The 22,378-nt window shown below is 41.2% G+C and overlaps 1 long non-coding RNA gene across 3 annotated transcripts in view; it reads left to right on the forward strand.

Moving 5' to 3' along the window:
* Window positions 1–22,378, forward strand: part of LOC141276031 (uncharacterized) — a 104,317-nt gene that overhangs the window by 26,362 nt on the left and 55,577 nt on the right. For 2 of the 3 annotated variants that reach the window (XR_012324877.1, XR_012324876.1), the window contains 2 exons: window positions 3,093–3,167; window positions 15,808–21,826. This is a non-coding gene — a long non-coding RNA (uncharacterized lncRNA). Of the gene's footprint in view, window positions 1–3,092; window positions 3,168–15,807; window positions 21,827–22,378 lie in introns of those variants that run through there. The other variant, XR_012324878.1, reaches the window with a different exon arrangement.

Raw genomic sequence — 22,378 nt, forward strand, 5'->3', positions numbered from 1 at the left:
TTATTCCTCTAGACTAGAAGCTGGGCATGAGAGCTATCTACTCCCTGAGAAATGGAGGGCGCTCCAGATGAGACATTAAAGGTACAAGAGTTGCAGGATGACCAACCTGACACAATAACTTACACTTCAAAAAACCAAAAAACCAAAACCAAACAAAAAAATCGCTTACACTTGGCCCTGCTCTGATGCATCCCTGCTTTGATGCATCCCATCCCTTTACCTGGCTTTTGAGGGCCTCCTCGGCCTGACCCCACTTGGCTAGCCAACAGATTCCCAACATCAAAGACACGCCTTCAGAAGTTGACCTCCCTCACCAATCGGGAGGCCATGTAGGTTGGTCCCAAGTAATAAAATTTCCATGAACCGTACGAGCAGGGACTCTGAGAGACAAGACCCTGATCTTCTAACTGAGTGAGCCACCCATTTGTTGCTGAGGTTGTTAGTCGCTTACCCTGTCTTCTAACCAAAGACGAGGTAGCCTCTATTTAAAAAGCCAGTTGATCTGATCTCTCACCAGCTGATTTCTCTGTGCCGTTTCCACGAATGAGTATTTACATACTTTCTAAGCCATGTCACCATCATGTAAGAAGCTCAAGCAATACTTACACATGTTATGTCCTAGAACACGTTATTTTCCTGGAAACAATGACAATAAGCGCTACTTACTCCCTCTAATGAGAATGTGCCAGCCTGTCTATCACCCAGGAGGAGGAATGACAGGAGGTCCTGAGATGCCCTGAAGGAGGCTCTAGGACTCATCAACTGAGTTCAAAGAGAGAACAGTCGCTCATGGTGGTGTTTCCTTTAGCCAGAGGCTGATATCATGGCTATTTAGGCTGCAATGGGGTAATATTCAAAAATTAATCACTGGAGTCATATAAGAATATTTGCACTGTCTCACCTGAAGAGAACACCTATGTTCATAAAGCACCTGGGATCCTCACAGCTCTGTGGTGGGTCTCTCAAGATCGAACACTGCCTTGTCAACCAATCCCCCCACAGTCACCACTAAATATTAATAACTTTGCCCTTTCAGCCCTTACTCTTAGCAGGACTGTCCTTAGGTCTTCCACGTGTTGACTGGTTTAATCCTCACAACCTTACGATGTATGCACACTTAGTACCCCCCTTTGACACACAGGACACTGAGGCTCGCTCAGGTTAAGTAATTTGCCCAGGGGTGTCGTTAATAAATTGTAGGACCTGGATTTGAACTCAGGAAGCCTGACTCCAAGACCTATGTACCAAAATGTTATGTTACTCCAAAAAAAAAAAAAAAAAACAGAGAAATGGAAGAATGATATGTGAATGGCATAGAAAACCAACATGAGTTAAACTATCTGAACTGGGGGGAAAAAACAGAACAAAAAAGAAATCAGAGGAACAAAACTATCCTTTTATCAACTCTGTAGTTCTCTCCATTTAAATCTGATGCTGACCTCACTCCCATGGGGAGATGGAGACCATAGTTAAAACACAAGCGGAAACCAAAATAACTTGCTTTGGGGTTTCAGCGTGAGGATAGAATTTTCGAGGGTAATTTGATTATCTGGGCTTTTCCTTCAAATGTTGAGTTTAGACCCTAACCCCCAACAAAACATGACTCCATTCAGTTGAGGTGACTGGCTGGGGCAAAGCTTGTAGCATTTTTCCGTCACTGAATCACCATCAAGAAGCATCCTGAGAAGCACCAGCCGTGCACCAGGTTGGCATTCAGAGCTATTCCTTCTTTCTGCTACGGGGGCCAGAGCCCTCCTGTGCCCAAGTCACTGAGCTCAGTAGGCACCGAGGCAGAGCTCACAGAATAATAGCAACTAAATTACCTAGGGGTAAGGCAGGAATAAAGACGCAGACCTCCTAGAGAACGGACTTGAGGTTATGGGGAGGGGGAAGGGTGAGCTGTGACACGGTGAGAGAGAGTCATGGACATATACACACTAACAAACGTAGTAAGGTAGATAGCTAGTGGGAAGCAGCCGCATGGCACAGGGATATTGGCTCGGTGCTTTGTGACAGCCTGGAGGGGTGGGATAGGGAGGGTGGGAGGGAGGGAGACACAAGAGGGAAGACATATGGGAACATATGTTTGTGTATGACTGATTCACTTTGTTATAGAGCAGAAACTGACACACCATTGTAAAGCAATTATACCCCAATAAAGATGTTAAAAAAAAATAGCAACTAAATTAAAACAGTAGAGATTTGTAGTCAGATGCTGGCCAAAACACCATTAAGCAATTCTCCATACATCAATCACACATTAGTAAGAACTGCTCCATACAGATTCTATTAGTATTTTCCCTAACCTTACAGCAAAATATCTGCCCACAAATGCCCAGTACTAATTGTTCTTCCATGTCGAAAGCCATTTCCTTTGTGCAATGTCCCTCATGTCATTTGACAAAGGTATTTTGCCAGAAGCACTTTGGGTCTTCTTTCTGAGCATCATGTTAGTCATTATCTTTGAAGCTGGTTTTAGAAGCTTATCACAAATAGTGTAACTCATACTATTTTTGCTCTAAGAAGCTCATTTGGTGTCAATCTTCAGGTAGAGAAGAGGGCCTTGGACAGGAAGCTGAAACTAAGAATGATGTATTCAGGAATTGAGAGGGAAGGGTCAGTCTCCCGTTTAGTTTAGACCAGTAGTTAATTACCATACTTCAGAGTCGCCTGAAGAACTAAAGAAATTAAAAATAACTCCTAAGCCCCACCCAGGTTTTGATTTTAGGGTCTATTTCTATAAAATAGTTTGCCAAATAAATGTTTGTTACAAGATGGAAAAAAAGTATTCACCCCCCTCCCTGTCCCAGGTCAGGGAGGCAGGTACCTGGGAAATTATTTTGAAGTTTTCTAGCTCATTTCCATGATCAGCATAGACCAGAGCTCTATTGTAAAAATAATACATTCCAGAAAGCCCTCTGTGCTGCAGTTATTTTCCATTAGTTCTAGACCTACTATCAAAATTTAATTTTTCCAAGGATTAATGTTTATAAAAGATGAACAACTATCATGGAGCATGTATTAATGAGAGTTTAAGATTGTAAAATTGACTTTTTTACTTCCTACCTATATTTTCTCTCAAAATGAAACAGAAGAGTACCACCTAGGAGAAACTCCGCACACTGACCAGAGCCTCAGAGCCATCGCCTTCCTGGTTATCCCAACAGGTAAGGGACTGATAAATTTGACACGTGCCATAAATAAGAAAGCAAGATGAAAGTAGCTTAAACGTTCTCAGAGGCATCATAATATACTGCTCCCCCATTCACTGCTTTCCCTCAGAAGCCAGAAATTTTGTGGGGAATGGCAAGGTGGAATACATCCCAGACGAGCAAATGTCAAGTGCAGAATTTCCTCTTCTTTGTCTGTTCTACTATTTCCTCATTGGTGATGTTGGTCTCACATCAGACTCAGGAGACACAGGCAGTGCTCAATACCTTCAGAAAAACACTGGACCAAAATGTGATTTCCCTTACTCCATGGGGAGATACTAAATAAAGAAATGCATTTTATTAGTTTATTTGATTATTGAATTTTAGTGATAATATGTGTTTCATTAATCCAGTTTCTGATATCTGTTAAGATATTTGGTTCGGATTACTTTAATTCAGAAAAAGAGGTTTCTAGAACAGTGTTTCTGCATCATCCCTCCAGCCTCCATCATGAAGTTAACCCTACAGTGGACATCTCTTAATTGGATCAAAAATCAAGGACTGAATTCCTAAGAGCTTGGGTAATAAGATGGCATCAGCGCCATATGTACTCAGACTGGGAGCTTAAAAGCAAAGGTATAATCCTAGAGTCTTTCCTCCTCATTCCACAAGAAAGGGCATGTTTTCAAACCAGAGGTAGGTTTGTTTTATAAACCAGGTTATGTAGGCCATAGGCCCATCTGTGTTTATTTTCCATGTGTTATCTCCTAGTGTAGGTAAAGCCTTATTTGAATGTTCCAGCCTGTCTCACCAATGCTTCCCAGACTTGAGGGAAGAGTCATAGGTCCACATTACCCTGATGGATCAGAGAGGAAGGACTCCTTTAGAGGCAAGGTCTGTGGTAATTTGAAGCTTGAGGGGGAGAGCAAATTTCAGGATACAGAACAAAATTAGTATGGCCCAACTCTACCTCCCTATCAGGAAATGCTTCTTTCAAGGAAACAAACCAATTAAGAGGTTTGACATTTTTTCTCCTTATTAAGTAAAGTTGCATAACCTACAGAGATAAATAACCCCATCTTACAGAAGAAATAACTGAGGCCAAGGTATGTTGAGTTTCTTTGCCCAGAACAGCAGAGCTGCAAGTGGTGTTGTATGAAGTGAGAATCATACCACTTAGTGTTTCACATCACCGATTTCCAAACTTTGGGGAATATAGCACACTTCTTTAAATCTTTTTAAAGTTGTTGTAAAATACATAATGAAAAATTGCCGTCTTAATGATTTTTAAGTATACAGTTCAATAGTGTTCATATATTCACATTGTTGTGCAACAGATCTCCAAAAATTTTTCACCTTGCAAAACTAAAACTCTATACTCATTAAATAACTCCCCATTTTCCCATCCTCCCATCCCCTGGCAACCCCCATTCTATTTTCTGTTTCTATGAATTTGACTACATTAGATGCCTCATACAAGTGGAATTGTACAGTATTTGTCTTTATTTAAATGGCTTATTTCACTTAGCATGATGTCTTTAAGATTCTTCCCTGTTGTAACATATGACAGGATTTCCTTCCTTTTTAAGGCTGAATAATATTCTAGTGGGTGTATGTATTATGTTTTGTTTATCTAGTCATCTGTTGATGGACACTAGAATTGCTTCCAGCTCTTGGCTATTGTGAATAATGCTGCAATTAATGTGGAAATGTGAATATCTCTCCAAAATCCTGCTTTTAATTCTTTTCGGTATATACCCATAAGTGGAATCGCTAAACTGTATGTAATTCTATTTTGAACTTTCAGAAGAACTGTTTTCCTTAGTGGCTGCACTATTTTAAATTCCCACCAACAATGCAAAAGAGTCCCAATTTCTCTACATCCTTGTCAACACTTGCCATGTTCCATTTTTTTGATAGTTGCCATCCTAATGGGTATGAGATGACATTTCTTTTTTTTTTTAACATCTTTATTCGAGTATAATTGCTTTACATTGTTGTGTTAGTTGCTGCTGTATAACAAAGTGAATCAGCTATACGCATACACATATCCCCATATCTCCTCCCTCTTGCGTCTCCTTCCCACCCTCCCTATCCCACCCTTCTAGGTGGTCACAAAGCACCAAGCTGATCTCCCTGTGCTATGTGGCTGCTTCCCACTAGCTTTCTATTTTACATTTGATAGTGTATATAAGTCCATGCCACTCTCTCACTTCTTCTCAGCTTACCCTTCCCCCTCCCCGTGTCCTCAAGTCCATTCTCTACATCTGCATCTTTATTCCTGTCCTGCCCCTAGGTTCTTCAGAACCTTTTTTTTTTTTAGATTCCATATATATGTGTTAGCATACGGTATTTGTTTTTCTCTTTCTGACTTACTTCACTCTGTATGACAGTCTCTACGTCCATCTACCTCACTACAAATAACTCAATTTCATTTCTTTTTATGGCTGGGTAATATTCCATTGTATATATGTGCCACATCTTCTTTATCCATTGAGATGACATTTCATTGTGGTTTGACTTGCACTTCCTTAATGGTAAGTGATGTTGAGCATCTTTTAACAAGCTTTTTTGGTCATTTACCTATCATCTTAGGAGAAATGTCTATCAAGTCCTTTGTCAATTTTTTAACTGATTTATTTGGCTTTTTTGTTGATTTGTAGCTGTTTATATATTCTGGATATTAACACCTTATCAGATATATGGTTTGCAAATATTTTCTACCATTCTGTGGGTTGCCTTTTCACTCTTTTGACTGTGACCTTTGATGCACAGAAGTTTGTGGGTTTTTTGTGTTTTTTTAGGGGTTTTTTTTGTGTGTTTTTTAAAGAAGATGTTGGGGGTAGGAGTTTATTTACTTATTTATTTATTTATGCTGTGTTGGGTCTTCGTTTCTGTGCGAGGGCTTTCTCTAGTTGTGGCAAGCGGGGCCATTCTTCATCGTGGTGCACAGGCCTCTCACTATCGCGACCCCTCTTGTTGCGGAGCACAGGCTCCAGACGCGCAGGCTCAGTAGTTGTGGCTCATGGGCCTAGTTGCTCCGCGGCATGTGGCATCCTCCCAGATCAGGGCTCGAACCCTTGTCCCCTGCATTAGCAGGCAGATTCTCAACCACTGCGTCACCAGGGAAGGCCTGCACAGAAGTTTTGAAGTTTGATGTAGTCCCGTTTATCTATATTTGTTTTTCTTGCCTTTGCTTTTGGGGTCATATCCAGAAATCATTGCCAAATCCAATGTCATGAAGCTTTTCCTCTATGTTTTCTTCTAGGAGCTGTGTAGTTTTAGGTCTTACATTTAGATTTTTAATCTAGTTTGTATTAATTTTTGTATATGGTATAAGCTAAGGGATCAATTTCATTCTTCTGCCTGTGAATATCCAGTTTTCTCTGTACCATTTGTTGGAGTGGTCTTGGCACCCTTGTTGAAAGTGCTCACTGCCTCAGCAAGTCTCCCTTCAAAACTTAGGTTTAAAGCTCACACATGTTTTAGCAAATGAGATCTTTCTCTGATGTAAAGTGCGTTGTTATTCCTTTACCTCTTTGGTATGTCCAATGTCATTAATTATAGCAAAAAAAAAAAAAACCACACACACACAGCAACTTACACATTAATCAAAATTTGGTTGCAAGCCAATGACAGAATTGTGGTCCATCAATGCGCCTCAGCATACCAGTTGAGCACCGCAATGCTATAGTGTAGTCTCTCAGGGAAGGTATTTCTTGGAACCCTAAGCATATTTTGTCCATCCTTACTAAGCTGAATAATTACATGAATTTAATCAGAAAGATTAAATTTTCTGACTACTGTGGAAAACATAAACTATTATGTATTTATTTTCATCTTTCTAAAATTAAAATATAGTTGACATACAATATTAGGTTAGTTTCAGATGTACCACATAGTGATTTGACATTTGCATGCATTATGAAATGATCACTAGGATGTGTAGCAATCATCTGTCTACTTACAAAGTTATTACAATATTATTGACCATATTCCCTATGCTTTATGTTACATGCCTGTGGCTTATTTATTTTATAAATGGAAGTTTGTAGATTTTAATCCCCTTCACCTATTTCAACCCCTCCTCTTCCCCTCCCTGTAACCATCCATTTATTCTCTGTATCTATGAGTCTGGTTTTGTTTCGTTTATTTGTTTTGTGTTTTAGATTCCACATATAGTGAGATCATACAGTATTTGTCTTTCTCTGTCTGACTTATTTCACTTAGTATAATACTCTCTAGATCCATCCATGTTGTTATAATTGGTAAGATTTCTTTTTTATGGTTGAGTAATATTCCACTGTGTATATATACCACACCTTCTTCATCCATTTGACATTTATATTGCTTCCATATCTTGGGTATTGTAAATAATGCTGCAGTGAACATTGGTGTGCATACGTCTTTGAATTAGCGTTATTTCCTTCAGGTAAATTACTGGATCTGAGCAGTGTAAGTAACCCTCTCGAGTAAGTTAAGTATTTTCAACTTAAGATTTCTGATTTTGACAGTCTAGTGGGTATGAAATAGTATATCATTGTTTAGTTATCATTTATCTAAAAATTAATGAAGTTAACTATCTTTTCTATGTTTCTGCCATTCAGATTCTCAATTACCTATTCATGTTCTTTGCCTATTTTTCTTATGTATTTTCTTTTTCTAGTTCATTTATAGAAATTTTTTAATCATTACATACTAATTATTTTATACAAACATACACGTGTTCATGTGTGTGTGTATATATATGCTTTTTAATGACTGTATGACAAAGAGGAAATTTTAATGACACCTAGAATTGCTAGCACCATGAAGACCTTAGAAGTGATAAGGCAGTATATTTCAAAACTATAGGATGAAGGGAAGCACTTATCAAGCATTTATTTTATGGCAGGTACTGGAATACCTCATTTTATCATTTTAGCAAACCTGTGAGAGTGACGTATTTTTCCCTTTTGTGTGTAAGTAAACTGAAAGTCGGTGAAGTCAAACCCATTGCTTGGGCCATGCCAGTAACCAGTGAAAAAGGTAGGACCCTTCAACAACAGGGATTTGAACTGTGTGGGTCCACTTATAGGGGGACTTGTTTCAATAGTAAACACTACAGTACTACACAATCTGACATTGGTTGAATCTACAGATACAGAGGAACGTGGTTACAAAGGGCTGAGTATAAATTATACACAGATTTTTGACTGAGGAGGGTGGGTGCCCCTAACCACCATCTACCCTGCGATGTTCAAGAGTTACCTGCGTTTGATAACAAAGTCTGTGCTTTTTTACAGCACCACACTAGCTCTCGTTAAAATATAACCTACCAGTTCCACCCCCAAGAACCTATTCTCAAAGAAAGAAATCTAGTGGATAAATGCAAATGCACAAAAATATTTATTAGAGCCTGTATTGATAGTAGCAAAGGTATTGTATAAAAACCTAAGTCCCCAACATTAGGGAGTAATTTACTGAGACACCCCTGTTAATGCAGGCAACAGAAAAATTAACAACCATGGCTTCTCAAGGAATTCCCTGGTATAGCTGTTGCTGGGTAACCAAAAAACAGTTCTTTAGTGAATGAAGACAATCCACAAGGATGACAAATGACGCAGTAGTTGATTAAAGTGACTTTTTGTGGGACCACAGAGGCAAATGCTCTAAGGGATTCATTCATGCATTTGTTCAGGAGGCACTAATGAACACCTGTATGCACCAGACCTGCACCTGTATGCACCACGAAATAAAAAACAAATAAGACATGCACAGCGCCCTTGGGGAGTTGCCAGATTACCACGTGCAACAGATACATAATGCAGAAAAATCAATTTACACACTGTGGGTGAGTGAGGCAAGCGTGCCTCACAAACAGATGTAGCTCTTGTACTTTCCATAACTGATCTCAGCTTGCATTTTGGTAATGGCAGGAGAGTGAGGGAAGGTGAAATTAAACTTGACAATGAAAGGTAAAGTAGCCTGTTCTAGTTTAATAGTCTCTCTGAGGGGAACTTAATCCTCTACAGGCAAATACTTAGTTATCCAAAGTTCACACTTCTTTGTTTCATCCTTTCCTCAAGGGTCTCCCATCCATCTCCCCCTTCCCAGGAAGACAACAGGGTGCAGGGAGCATTTACCTGCTTGTGGGGAGGAGTGGTCTTCATAATTGCTGAATCATAATCTCCCTAATTGATCCCCATTTGCTTCTCTCTCCCTTAACAAAGGCCCATCCTTGGAGTGGTCGTCTGTTTCCTTGGTTCTAGCAAGGCTTGGGTGCAGTTTCTCAGGGACCTTAGCCATCAGTTGCTGCTGACATGGCCCTCCTTGTCCTTAGCTTGTGCTGTAAATACCTGTACCCTTAAATGGCAATGTGGTAGAGAGGCTGAAAGCATGGGACAGCCTGAGGTTGAGTCCTAACCCTGCCACTTACTAGCTCTGTGATTCTAGGCAAGTTACTTAACCTCTGTATGCCTTGATTCCTTCATCCGTAAAACCGGGACAAGAAAAAACATTGTCTACCTTGTTGGGCGGTCAGCACTGCCTGGTAACCTTGTGGGGTGTGGTGGAGAGGATTTGGGTCCCTTCCATGCCACCTGGCAAGCTAAGAGATGGCTTCCTTCTGAAGTTTTCAGTGGAAAGTGAGGCACGTGATAAATACCGCCCCCCCCCCCCACACACACACACACAGATCCTCACTCTGAGCTTCCCTCTCTACTTCTCTGTAATTTCTATCCCTCCTGATGCCTCTTCTCAACCCAGATCTTTATCCTAAGAGGGTAAGTAGGACTTTTAAACCTGACCGCTTGCCTCTGTCTACCCTCTACTTCCACCCATAATTCCTCTTTTCTAGCAAAAGGCTTTCTTGTTCTGTTTAGTGGGAACTTAACATAAATCGCATACTAAGTTCTCTCTGTCTAAGGCTTAAAGTAGAACTTTGTAATGAGACCTCCCTGCTTTGCTCTTGATATGTAAGGGGAATTCTTAGAATATAGAAATTCCTTTTTTCTTCCAGTTAGGCTGATTTCACAACTCAGGAGACTCAAGAAAGTCAGCTCTGAGATTCAGAGCTGACCAGTCATCTCTTTATTTTGGTGTTTTATATCCTCTCTGTGAAGAGGTGAATGCTATACACAGCCCTCTTTATTTCTCTGCGATTTCTACCCCTCCTTGATTCCTATCCTCAACCCAAGGAAAAGCCCCAGTAAAACAAGGTTTATGGGAGAAAACAATGCTAGAAAAAATTTCAAAACATCTACACTATCTACAAAGAGCAGGAGCTCTAATTTCTTGAACACTTGGTATGTGTCAGACACTGTGCTGGCTCATTTATTTGTTTGTTTGTTTGTTTATTTATTTATGGCTGAGTTGGGTCTTTGTTGCTGCACGTGGACTTTCTCCAGTTGCGCCGAGCAAGGGCTACACTTGGTTGCAGTGCACGGGCTGCTCATTGTGGAGCATGGGGTCTAAGCATGCAAGCTTCAGTAGTTGTGGCTCGTGGGCTGTAGAACACAGGCTCAGTAGTTGTGGCGCACGGGCTTAGTTGCTCTGCAGCATGTGGGATTTTCCCAGACCAGGGCTCGAACCCGTGTCCCCTGCACTGGCAGGTGGATTCTTAACCACTGTGCCACCAGGGAAGCCCTGGACTCTTTTCATATATTCTTTCAATTAATCACCACAAACATTATAATCATCCCCAACTTACAGATAAATAAACTGAGTCTTAAAGATATTAAATATTTGTTGAATGACACACAGCAAATAATGAGCAAAGATGTCTGACATCACAATCACTGTGCTGTTTTGCTTCATAGATAAGCAATGAGATGGAGTAAGAGTGATGTGGTGAGCCTACATGGTCCAGGGCTTGGCTGCTAGCTCGTGTCAGGGCTTCACGGAAAGGGGGATACAATTCTGGATAATATGAAAGAAGAATTTGGATCTTTTGGGAGAATCCAAAAGGGAGAGGATAGGGAAGGATAAATGGTTAAGATGACTGAATGCTCTTCGCTGTGACCACATCCCCAGCTCTCCCCCGAATCATCAGGGAAGGTCATGAACATCATTGAATTAATTCTTGATGCTCTTCAAGGCTTTGTAGAAACGTTAAAAACTGTTTAGTTCTGCACCCAGGTGGGTGTGGGGATAAAATAGGAGTCAGGTTGCTATGGAGGAGGAGGGGAAGTAGAAAGAATTACGTCCAAGGGAGTTTGATGAAACCTGGGGGAGGATTACTTTGAGCTTTCTCCAGCCTCTGAATGTGTCTTCTTTAAAACGGCCTTTTATAGTCTCAGCTAAGGTAGCAGCTCACAGACCTTTCAGAGCTGGGGTCAGGCCCTTGTACCTTCACTCCCAGTGTTTAATTTGAGGGAACTTATGCCCCCTGTAATAGGAATTTTAGGATCGGCAGAATTCGAGGTTTACGTCTTTGTGGGGTTGCGCTTCAACCAGGGGACATAAGTGTTACACTGAACCTAAAGCTACTGCCAAGGGTTATTTTGGGTTCCTCATGTAGGTGGACCAACAGGCCAATAATCAGTTGTTGTACTGGTGTTAATTGACCTTGATCATCACAGAAGGGAACAGCTGCTGTTACAAAATATCGATTAAAGCCTCAGCAAAGGCTGAAGCTATGGGGACTGTAATTCATTTCACTCATCTTCCCATTTATAAGTCCACTTAGAGACCATGGCCTTCAACTACCTTGAGCCATCAGTATCAGAGCTGCTCAGTGTGGGGCAGGGGTACTCTGAGCAAAGCCAGGACTGGGGGACTGTAACAGGCAATGTCCCACCATGTCTCCTTGGCACTCATCTGGCCCCGCAGCTACAGGACAGTGGCCTTGCACACTGACAGCTTCCCAGCCCAAATGTCTGTCTCTCCGCCCCTTGGCCTGAGACCTTTGCCTGGCGCCATGGGTATTTGCTTAGCCTGCACACAGGAGAGTTCAAACGTGCTGGGATTTAAACCCCAGAGCAAATATCAACAATAAAGGACAGCAGCCGTTGGATAAATAGCCCAGCCGCCCTGTCCTGCAGTAGAAGTACATTGAGGTGCATTTTTTTTTTTTTTTTTTTTTTTTTTTTTTTTTGCGGTACGCGGGCCTCTCACCGCTGCGGCCCCTCCCGTTGCGGAGCACAGGCTCCGGACGCGCAGGCTCAGCGGCCACGGCTCACGGGCCCAGCCGCTCCGCGGCATGTGGGATCCCCCCGGACCGGGGCACGAACCCGCGTCCCCTGCATCGGCAGGCGGACTCCCAACCACTGCGCCACCAGGGAAGCCCAGAGGTGCATTCTTCACAGCTCCTCAGCGATCTTGAGCCCCGAGTCAGTGATGTGACTATAAACACATGTTTGATTGTCGTTTATCCTAAGCTCTTCTACTCTGCTCATTCCTTCATTGGTGCTTCCTGAGATCACCTCCCAAATAAACTACTTACCCCCAGTCCTTGTCTCGGGAATCCAAACTAGGGCAGTGTGCCATGACAAAGGGTTCTCTTGTCAAAAGCTCCTCTTGGGCTTCCCTGGTGGCGCAGTGGTTGAGTCCGCCTGCCGATGCAGGGGACACGGGTTCGTGCCCCGTTCCGGGAAGATCCCACGTGCCGCGGAGCGGCTGGGCCCGTGAGCCATGGCCGCTGAGCCTGCGCGTCCGGAGCCTGTGCTCCGCAACGGCAGGGCCCACAGTGGTGAGAGGCCCGCGTACCGCAAAAAAAAAAAAAAAAAAAAAAAAAAAAAAAAAAAGCTCCTCTTGATGACTTAGAATTCATTTTAGCACCTTAATAGTTCTGAAATTTGTATTGTAATAAAAAACAAAAAATAAGACAAAATTCTTTACACTGCATTTACCACTGTATTTCTCTAGCATATTTGTATATGGTTGAAAGAATGGACTTTGGAATCAAACCAACCTGGTTTGAATGACGGCTCCATTATTTACTTTGGAGTCACTCACCTCTCCTAAGCCTTTGGATCCCAAGCTCTAAAATTGAGGTAATAAAGTAACTGCCTAAATGGATTGTTGTTAAGGTAAAAATAAATGCCTGGTACATAGTAAGAAAGTGATAAAACGTAGATGTTACCGCAGTTACGTGACTATAGCATCTTTTTTAGTAACAGCCATTAACATCTGGAACACAAGTATTTTTTGGAGCTTTTTGTATGTATTTCTCTAGGGAAAATCAACCTCTCATCTTGTGCTTAGAATATTAAATCATGATTCTATGTGGTGACTTTTCTTCTATAAAAGTTTTAAAGGCATTTGTAGAACTCAAAAGAAAAAAAGCATTTGTATCAGTTAATTCCTGCAAAGGAGAAGCCTGTGTTGAACATGTAAGCTTGGCATGGAATATAAGCCTTGGAAGCTTCTTTGAGGATTCTCATTTTGTCCATGTTTCCAAACTTCTTTGTTCAGTGAAAAAGGTGTTTCAGGAGAAAGCACTGTGTTTTTTTTAAATTTAATTTTTATTTTATATTACACTATAGTTGATTAACAATGTGTTAGTTTCAGGTGTACAGCAAAGTGATTCAGTTATACACATACATATAACCATTCTTTTTCAGATTCTTTTCCCATATAGGCTATTACAGAATATTGAGTATACTTCCCTGTGCTATACAGTAGGTCCTTGTTGATTATCTGTTTTATATATAGTAGTGTCTGTATGTTAATCCCAAACTCCTAATTTGAAAGTTTTGTGTTTTAACGTGTAGAAGTTGTCTACACCGGGTCTGCCAGTCTTAACTCATGCTGTGATGACTCACCGCCCAGGTTGAGGAAAAGATTGGGCTGCTCTGTTACCAAAACATAGGGCCGCAAACAGTGCTTTCCTCGTGGATGACCTGTGAAAAGAAAAACTACAGAAGACAGGCTGCCTTGGGCTTAACATCACCCCATTCTTCGTTCATTTCCTAAAGCAGCCCAAAGATTACACAACTATAAATTCTGAAAAGTTTTCTAATCTCAGAACAAAAACCTGTCAAGTAAAAGAACATGAACAACTAGGCATGTTTTATACACAAATCCCTTAGTACCAAACAGGCTGAATTGAGACAACTCCAGTGGAAGCCTAAAGGCAGGCTGTCTGCTTGAAATGAATTTCCCGTAACAACTCACCTTTGCCGTGGGACAAGGACAGTGCCAATCTACGCAAGTGTGAAAGTCGCGGCTCTTCCAATGATTCTCAGAGAATCCCACCAGGACAGTTAGGCTAGGAATTAGCCAGTTAGAGCCAGAAGCTTATTGTTAATCTGCTCAGTCAGGGGGTGCAGAAGTAGCATTCTGAGCTGAGGAACTTCAATGCAGCATTTCTTTTCTTTTTGTTTATTTTAATATGGCATAGTTTCCCTTGAGGTCCCTGTGTTTGCGGCACATGTGGATAGAAAAAGACAAATCATTTGAGTCAGTTTCAACTTAACTGGTGATGTTTCCAGATGTTGAATTTACCCTTTAGTGTGTTCACCTGGTACTAAGTCCCTGATGCCTCTGTGTTTCTGAGCCTTATAGAAGTTACTGATGCATCTGGGGAGGGAGGTGTGCAGAGGGGATGGAAGGAGGCATGGCTGACTTCTTAAAACTATTCTGGTAGTAATTTTCATCCATACCAGAGCTCCTCTTTGGAGTGAGGGCTATTCCACTGTGGCGTTGGGATGCCCTGATCCCACAGCCAGGGCTGCCCCTGGTGGGGCTGTGCAGCTGTGTCCTGCACGAGGGCACCCAGCCCAGATTGCTCCTGCTGGGAGGCTGCATCTGTTCTTTTCCTGAGTTGTAACAGCCCTACTGGGAAGATCCCTCCAGAGTGAGGGCTGGGAGGCTGATTTACAAAAGCGGTTTGTGTTTGTTTGGTGTCAGCCGGGAATTCATTTTATCACACTGATATCTCTAGTCTTGAGACCCAATTTCTGACCTGCTAGACATCTTCAGAAGAGGAAATTATTCCAATGGTAAATTCTGTCAACATGAAATTAATCATGGCAAATGCCGGCTTCCTATACACGCTTCAGTTTATTAACCTTCTACATCTGCACTGAAACCAGTTTTTCTTTTTGTTGTTGTTACTAAAAGAGGGTTAGGTATTGAGATGTTGCTTGACCAGGAATTGAATGAGGTGTAATTTGAAAATATGAATTTTCACAGAAGCATTTCAATTTAAAAATAGCCGCTGAAGAGAAAGCATAGAACAGGGAAACGGAGGATTCGCACATGAAACTTGGTTTCAAAGTCTCACTCAGCAATTTACTTTTAATGATTAAGTTCAGAGTTTCCAAGTGAGTACCCTCTTGAAAGTAACTTATTCAAAACCAGCTGATACTAGCAGGTTAGTTCCCTTGAATCTTTGTACGGGAAAAACTAGCTGAGCAAACCATTATACAACTGTCTATTATGATTATTTGATGACTTATTATCGCTAAGGCAATCTTAAGCCATTTAAATCAACAGGATTCCATTTCTTCACCAGAGAACTATCTTTAAACACACAGACACACACACACACACACACACACGCGCGCGCACACACACACTTCTGAGTTTTCCTTTATTTCTGCAGCTGGAGAGAGTACGTTGTTAAAATTTACAGCAAAACACAGAATAGTACAAGTGGAACATCATTAGTGGGACAGAATCTGAACCTCTTTTGATTTCCCTTTTTGGCTTTCTCTTTCCCACACTTCAGGTGTGTTATACTCATGTCTGCCACACCCCGAAAACACACCCAGATACTTACCAGAATTGAGAAATCCAGGAACAATGCACTGGAAGAATGACAGGGCAAGCCAAGCTCACTGAAGAATAATCTCCAAAGGCCAAGGGCTCTGATCATCCAGCAGTGGGTCCCAAGCCCGGTCTGTCTTCAGGAATTTTAAAATCTGAAACCACTCTACAGAGATAAGATAAAGCCATCTTTTGCCCCCCAAGAAACCTGTTTTTAAAGCTCTGTTGCAAAAATAACTGTTGCAGAAAGATCAAGGAAAAGAGAAGAGATTTCAAAAGAGAGAGCTGGCGCTGAATCTCTTCACCCCAGCGTCCTAGCAACCTGCTCCTGCCCGTGGCAGAACCATTGGCCACAGTTTCAATTACATCCTTACTGCATAATTGTAGAAATATTCTCGGTCAAAGTCATCGCTTTTTCAGACCAATTTAGATGTCAAAATTGTTTGAATTCCTATCATGGTTTTACTGGTAATACTTTGTAAATTTATTTATTTTATTTTTGGCTGCATTTGGTCTTTGTTGCCGCGCACGGGCTTTTCTCTAGTTGTGGCGAGCGGGAGTTACTCTTCATTGCGGTGCGCTGGAAGGGAATGAAGTCTTAGGACTATTAAAAACGTTTATTTGTATCTTCTACCTAAATTAAATCGAGGAGTTGGAGTTTACATAATTGCCTCTAAGGAAACAATGTCTTCCCCAAATGGGACAAGCTTCACTCACGTCATTCTATTTTATTTGAAAGTTTGTGGACTGAAGGTGGAGGGTTAAGTAATTAATAGATTTGTGATTTAAAACGTTTTTATGGTTAAAAAATTATATATTTTTATATATATTTTAATCTATATTTCAGATTAAACATTCGTACAAAAATTTAAGGTAGGGCTTCCCTGGTGGTGCAGTGGTTAAGAATCTGCCTGCCAATGCAGGGGACACGGGTTCGAGCCCTGGTCCAGGAAGATCCCACATGCCACGGAGCAACTAAACCCATGCGCCATAACTACTGAGCCTGCGCTCTAGAGCCCGTGAGCCACAACTACTGAAGCCCGTGCACCTAGAGCCCGTGCTCTGCAACAAGAGAAGCCACTGCAATGAGAAGCCCACGTACCGCAACGAAGAGTAGCCCCCCTCGCTGCAAATAGAGAAAGCCCACATGCAGCAACAAAGACCCAATGCAACCAAAAATAAATTTAAAAAAAAATTAAGGTAAAACTGGGGGTTATATATTCACTTTCCTCTCCTGACAGTACTTGAGTGATGATGTAGGAAAGTGAAAAGGAGCCCTTCTTCCATGCATTTCTTTTTCTGATCAGGAATATTCAGTGTCACAAAAGCCAAAAGGATGAGATATGGTGTCTCTATACTGATATACTCTATGTTCTATGTGAATATCATGTGTTCACTGTGTTTTCTTCTGTAATACGTATTTCAAAATATCCTTTATACAACAATGAAGATGCACAGCATTCTATACTGTATAGTGTATACGGTATAGTGTATGGATGACTCTATTGTTTTTTAAAACTTATACTTCAGTTAGGACCAGTAATCTGTAGTATCAAAGCAGCACATTTTAGAAAGTCTAAAAATTAGTGCTTAGGAAAGAAGATGAAAGGGTTTTTCTTTACAATGCCCACTCCATCAAGACTGGCCCCTCTAGGAAAGTCTTATCTTGAGAGTCAAAATAGGCCCTCTTTTGTATGCTAATTTTACTATTACTTGTTAATATGTTTGTCTTTGTATCTAAAACTGTGATGATAATATCCGTCTTATAATTTGTTCATAGGACTTGAGAATTTAAGAGGCTAAAACTATCAGTAATGTAATAAGTTCCTAAAAAAAAAAAAAAAGACTGGCCCCTCTAATATCAGCCACACCCCTGGGATGATTTGGAAAATGGCTCCTACCTGTGATGTTCATGAAGTCATGACTCAGGAAGTAAGGGTCCAAGCACAGAGAAGTGCCCAAAAGAAGATAGTCGAACCATGAAAACCCAACACAGTGTGAACTGTGTTTCTCACACATGGTGCAGTGAGATACAGAGATCCTAGAAGATTTTTTTAATTCCCTTTTTCTCTTTCCCATTAATTTCCTTCATCTTCCTCTCTCACCCCCAATTCTCTCTGAAGAACCAGCCCTCACCCAGGCCTAGTCCTTTACACTCCGGCCCTCCATGCTTCTCCATTATACAATAAAATGCCCCCAGAACACACAGGCAAGGCAGAACCCTCCCTGGAGTATGGAGAATTAGAAGGGGTTGAGAGACCCATACAGACACGATGGAAGGAGAGGGAAGCCTGGAATCCTCATATGGTATCAATACCTACTGGACTACGCCTTACTGCATCAAACAGTACCGCGGGCTTCCCTGGTGGCACAGTGGTTGAGAGTCCGGCTGCCGATGCAGGGGACACGGGTTCGTGCCCCTGTCCGGGAAGATCCTACATGCGGCAGAGCGGCTGGGCCCGTGAGCCATGGCCGCTGAGCCTGCGCGTCCGGAGCCTGTGCTCCACAACGGGAGAGGTCACAACAGTGAGAGGCCCGTGGACTGCAAAAAAAAAAAAAAAACAACTGTACCGCAACACGGTGTGTTTTGTATATATAATTACCGTTGTTATTTACTAGCTGTCTGACCTTGAGAAAATTACTTCACATTCCTGTGCTTCCATTTCTTCTCTGAACAATTAAGATCATTGAGTTCATATCAGAGGGTCTAGGCCAGGTTTACATGGGTTAGTACATGGGAAGCACTTAGAGCATGCTACTTAGGAAGCATGACCATCATCTTTGGGTTCTTCCACTCTGTAAGTTTCAGGTGGCAGCCTGGTGGGGGCATGGGAGGCCAGGCCAACTGGTGAACTCCTCATGAGACAGACCTCTAACTAATCCCCCTGATTTACACCCTCCTCCTTTCCCAGACCTACTTTTCCCTGCCAGCGTCAAGCTTGGCACTTATCAAGCAGCACAGCTGTTACTTGCCTGACGGCCAGCTTGAGTTTATCCTGGGTGGCAGCTCCAGTGCTATGTTGACAATGTCACTCATTTTTCGTCTTCCAGAAATTTGACAGAATCTGTGGTCAGCTGATAACATCCCTCTTTGGTTATGATTTATTTCCTCTGGCACTTGTTTACTATTCTACACTTTTTTCTATCCTGGTCAGAAGTGATTATTAAATAGAGTCCATTCCGCCATCTTGAATCAGAAGCTCCGTGGAATATAAAGATTTTCTTCTAGGATTCAGGGCTCCTTATGCTCATGATAGAGTCTATATACACTTATTTAGTAGATCTTCCAATGAAAGGAATATTCTTTAATTTTCAATTAAAGAAAAAAATTCCATCACAGTATTAAAAAGATGTTAGTCATTGTCTCTAGTTATGAAAATCAACTTGAAAAAACACACCAAAAAATAGCATTACTTTACCATTTTTCCTTTGCCCAACAATATTTGAGTAAATTAATAATGAGCAGCTGCACATACAAACACACTGAATCAGAGAATTCTGAAGGAAAAGGATCACTGCAATCATTTTACAGATGAGGTTATGAAACACATGGGGTGGTAAACCGCTCAAGCTATAGACTCCTGCATAGCTAGCAAGAGCCAACAATGGGATGAGACTCAAATATGCCCTTTTCAGGTCTTCGTAGGAAAACAAAAGAAGTCGATTCAGCATTTGTGTTTATTATATTAATAGGACTGTCATCAGGCGTTTGTAGCAAAAATCAACCTAATGAGGTTATTATGACTATATTTTTCCATTGTTTTGATTCTCTTAAGGAAGGAAAGCCTATCAAACTTTAATGTCAGCCCTGCAATGTATGGTTTTGAAGCTAAAAGTAATTGCACTCCACAGTTACTTTGTGTGAGACCCCAAAGTCCTAGACACATTACCTCTTTGTTACATTCAGTGGCAAATGGCATTTGGCATACCTGACTACTTACAGTGGGAGCGTGAGATAATTGTTTGGGAACCTAGAACTGCTTGTTTAAAGGTTGGGGACTCAATATAATTACAGAGCTAGAAACCAGCTTGGTTTAATCATGGGAAATCTCATGCAATGCATTGTTAGTCCTCAGATGGCTTCTCAGTCAAATTCTCCATTACTTTCCTGAATTCCCTGGAATTCTCCTGCTCCGTTTATGACAGAAAGGTTTCTGTCCTAATGAACATGAACTAACAAGGAATGGAGGATCTCTATGCTGGAACAAGGCTGAAAGAAGCGGAACGTTTTAACCAAAGTAATGATGCTTCCTCTGTCTTTGTCACAAACATTCCAGCAGAAATGTTCCGGTTAGTACAGACCATGGATTCCAGGAAGCTGTATTTTTCCTAAATGTGCATCATTAGGATCGAGTGTGTTACTTGTTTAGGAGGGGAAGAAGAGAGTTGGAAGGGAAAAAAATCCAAAGACAAAAGTGCTTGCTTTAGAGGACCTGTATCTGAGAGTCATTTTCACGTCTAATGGGAGACCCAGTTTCTGAATCTCTAGATATCCATTATCTTCTTGAATTAGCTATGCAATTATTTTAAAAGATGGCATTTTAAACATTGTTAATGATCACTTCAAACCCTAGGGGTTTTTTTGTTTTAATTTTGGTATAAACAGTCACCCAGACCAGATCCTTGTGGATTTATGATGAGAAACGTTCACCTCAAATTTTGAAATGCACAGAAGAAAAAGTCACTGCCAAGGACCAACTGGCCAACAGAAGCACTAAGAAGAAATATCCTTTCTCCCACCATGCTACTCTGCAACCTTCTTCACATTTATATACACCAGAGGAGAATTCACCTACGAGCCATCGTGGGAAAAATAAACGATCAACCGGCAAATGGAAGATGGACAAGAGGAAAAGAAGTAAAGAGACTGCTTGCAGTCCCATGACCTGAATGGAAGAAGATCCCATCTCAAGCGGGAAGCTGTGCCACGGAAGATACGAGAACCACCAACTAAACCACACTGATGTTCCCGGGTGTCCTGACCTACCAGAAAGCTCTTGGTCCATTCCCTCTGGTGACAGCACTGGATAAATACTATTTGATATCTGTGTCCTGGGTATTGGTCACTGAGGAAGAAGTTCAGGGAGCAGACTACTAGAAACCATTAAAGTTCATTCAAAAATTGTTTTTTTAATGCTCACCTAAAATGAGCAGGACCCTTAAAACTTGAAAATGATAAAAGCAACTTTTCATTTTATCCAATGTTCTTACTACCCCACTACTGGGCATAGACCCTGAGAAAAGCAATCTACAGATTCAATGCAATCCCTATGAAACTACCAATGACATTTTTCACAGAACTAAAACAAAAAATTTCACAATTTGTATGGAAACATAAAAGACCCCGAATAGCCAAAGCAATCTTGAGACAGAAAAACAGAGCTGGAGGAATCAGGCTCCCGGACTTCAGACTATACTACAAAGCTATAGTAATTAAGACAGTATGGCACTGGCACAAAAACAGAAATATAGATCAATGGAACAGGATAGAAAGCCCAGAGATAAACCGACACACATATGGTCACCTTATCTTTGATAAAGGAGTCAAGAATATACAATGGAGAAAAGACAGCCTCTTCAATAAGTGGTGCTGGGAAAACTAGACAGCTACATGTAAAGGAATGAAATTAGAACACTCCCTAACACCATACACAAAAATAAACTCAAAATGGATTAAAGACCTAGATGTAAGGCCAGACACTATAAAACTTAGAGGAAAACATAGGCAGAACACTCTTTGACATAAATCACAGGAAGATCCTTTTTGACCCACCTCCTAGAGAAATGGAAATAAAAACAAAAATAAACAAATGGGACCTAATGAAACTTAAATGCTTTTGCACAGCAAAGGAAACCATAAACAAGACGAAAAGACAACCCTCAGAATGGGAGAAAATATTTGCAAATGAAGCAACTGACAAAGGATTAATCACCAAAATTTACAAGCAGCTCACGCTGCTCAATATTAAAAAAACAAACAACCCAATCCAAAAATGGGCAGAAGACCTAAATAGACATCTCTCCAAAGAAGATATACAGATTGCCAACAAACACATGAAAGGATGCTCAACATCACTAATCATTAGAGAAATGCAAATTAAAACTACAGTGAGGTATTACCTCACACCAGTCAGAATGGCCATCATCAAAGAATCTGTAAACAATAAATGCTGGGGAGGGTGTGGAGAAAAGGGAACCCTCCTGCACTATTGGTGGGAATGTAAACTGATACAGCCACTATGGAGAACAGTATGGAGGTTCCTTAAAAAACTAAAAATAGAACTACCATACGACCCAGCAATCCCACTACTGGGCATAGACCCTGAGAAAACCATAATTCAAAAAGAGTCATGTACCACAATGTTCACTGCAGCTCTATTTACAATAGCCAGGACATGGAAGCAACCTAAGTGTCCACTGACAGATGAATGGATAAAGAAGATGTGGCACATATATACAATGGAATATTACTCAGCCATAAAAAAAAGGAAATTGAGTTATTTGTAGTGAGGTGGATGGACCTAGAGTGTGTC

This window comes from Tursiops truncatus, chromosome 12 (genome assembly GCF_011762595.2).
Source record: "Tursiops truncatus isolate mTurTru1 chromosome 12, mTurTru1.mat.Y, whole genome shotgun sequence".
NCBI lineage: Eukaryota > Metazoa > Chordata > Mammalia > Artiodactyla > Delphinidae > Tursiops > Tursiops truncatus.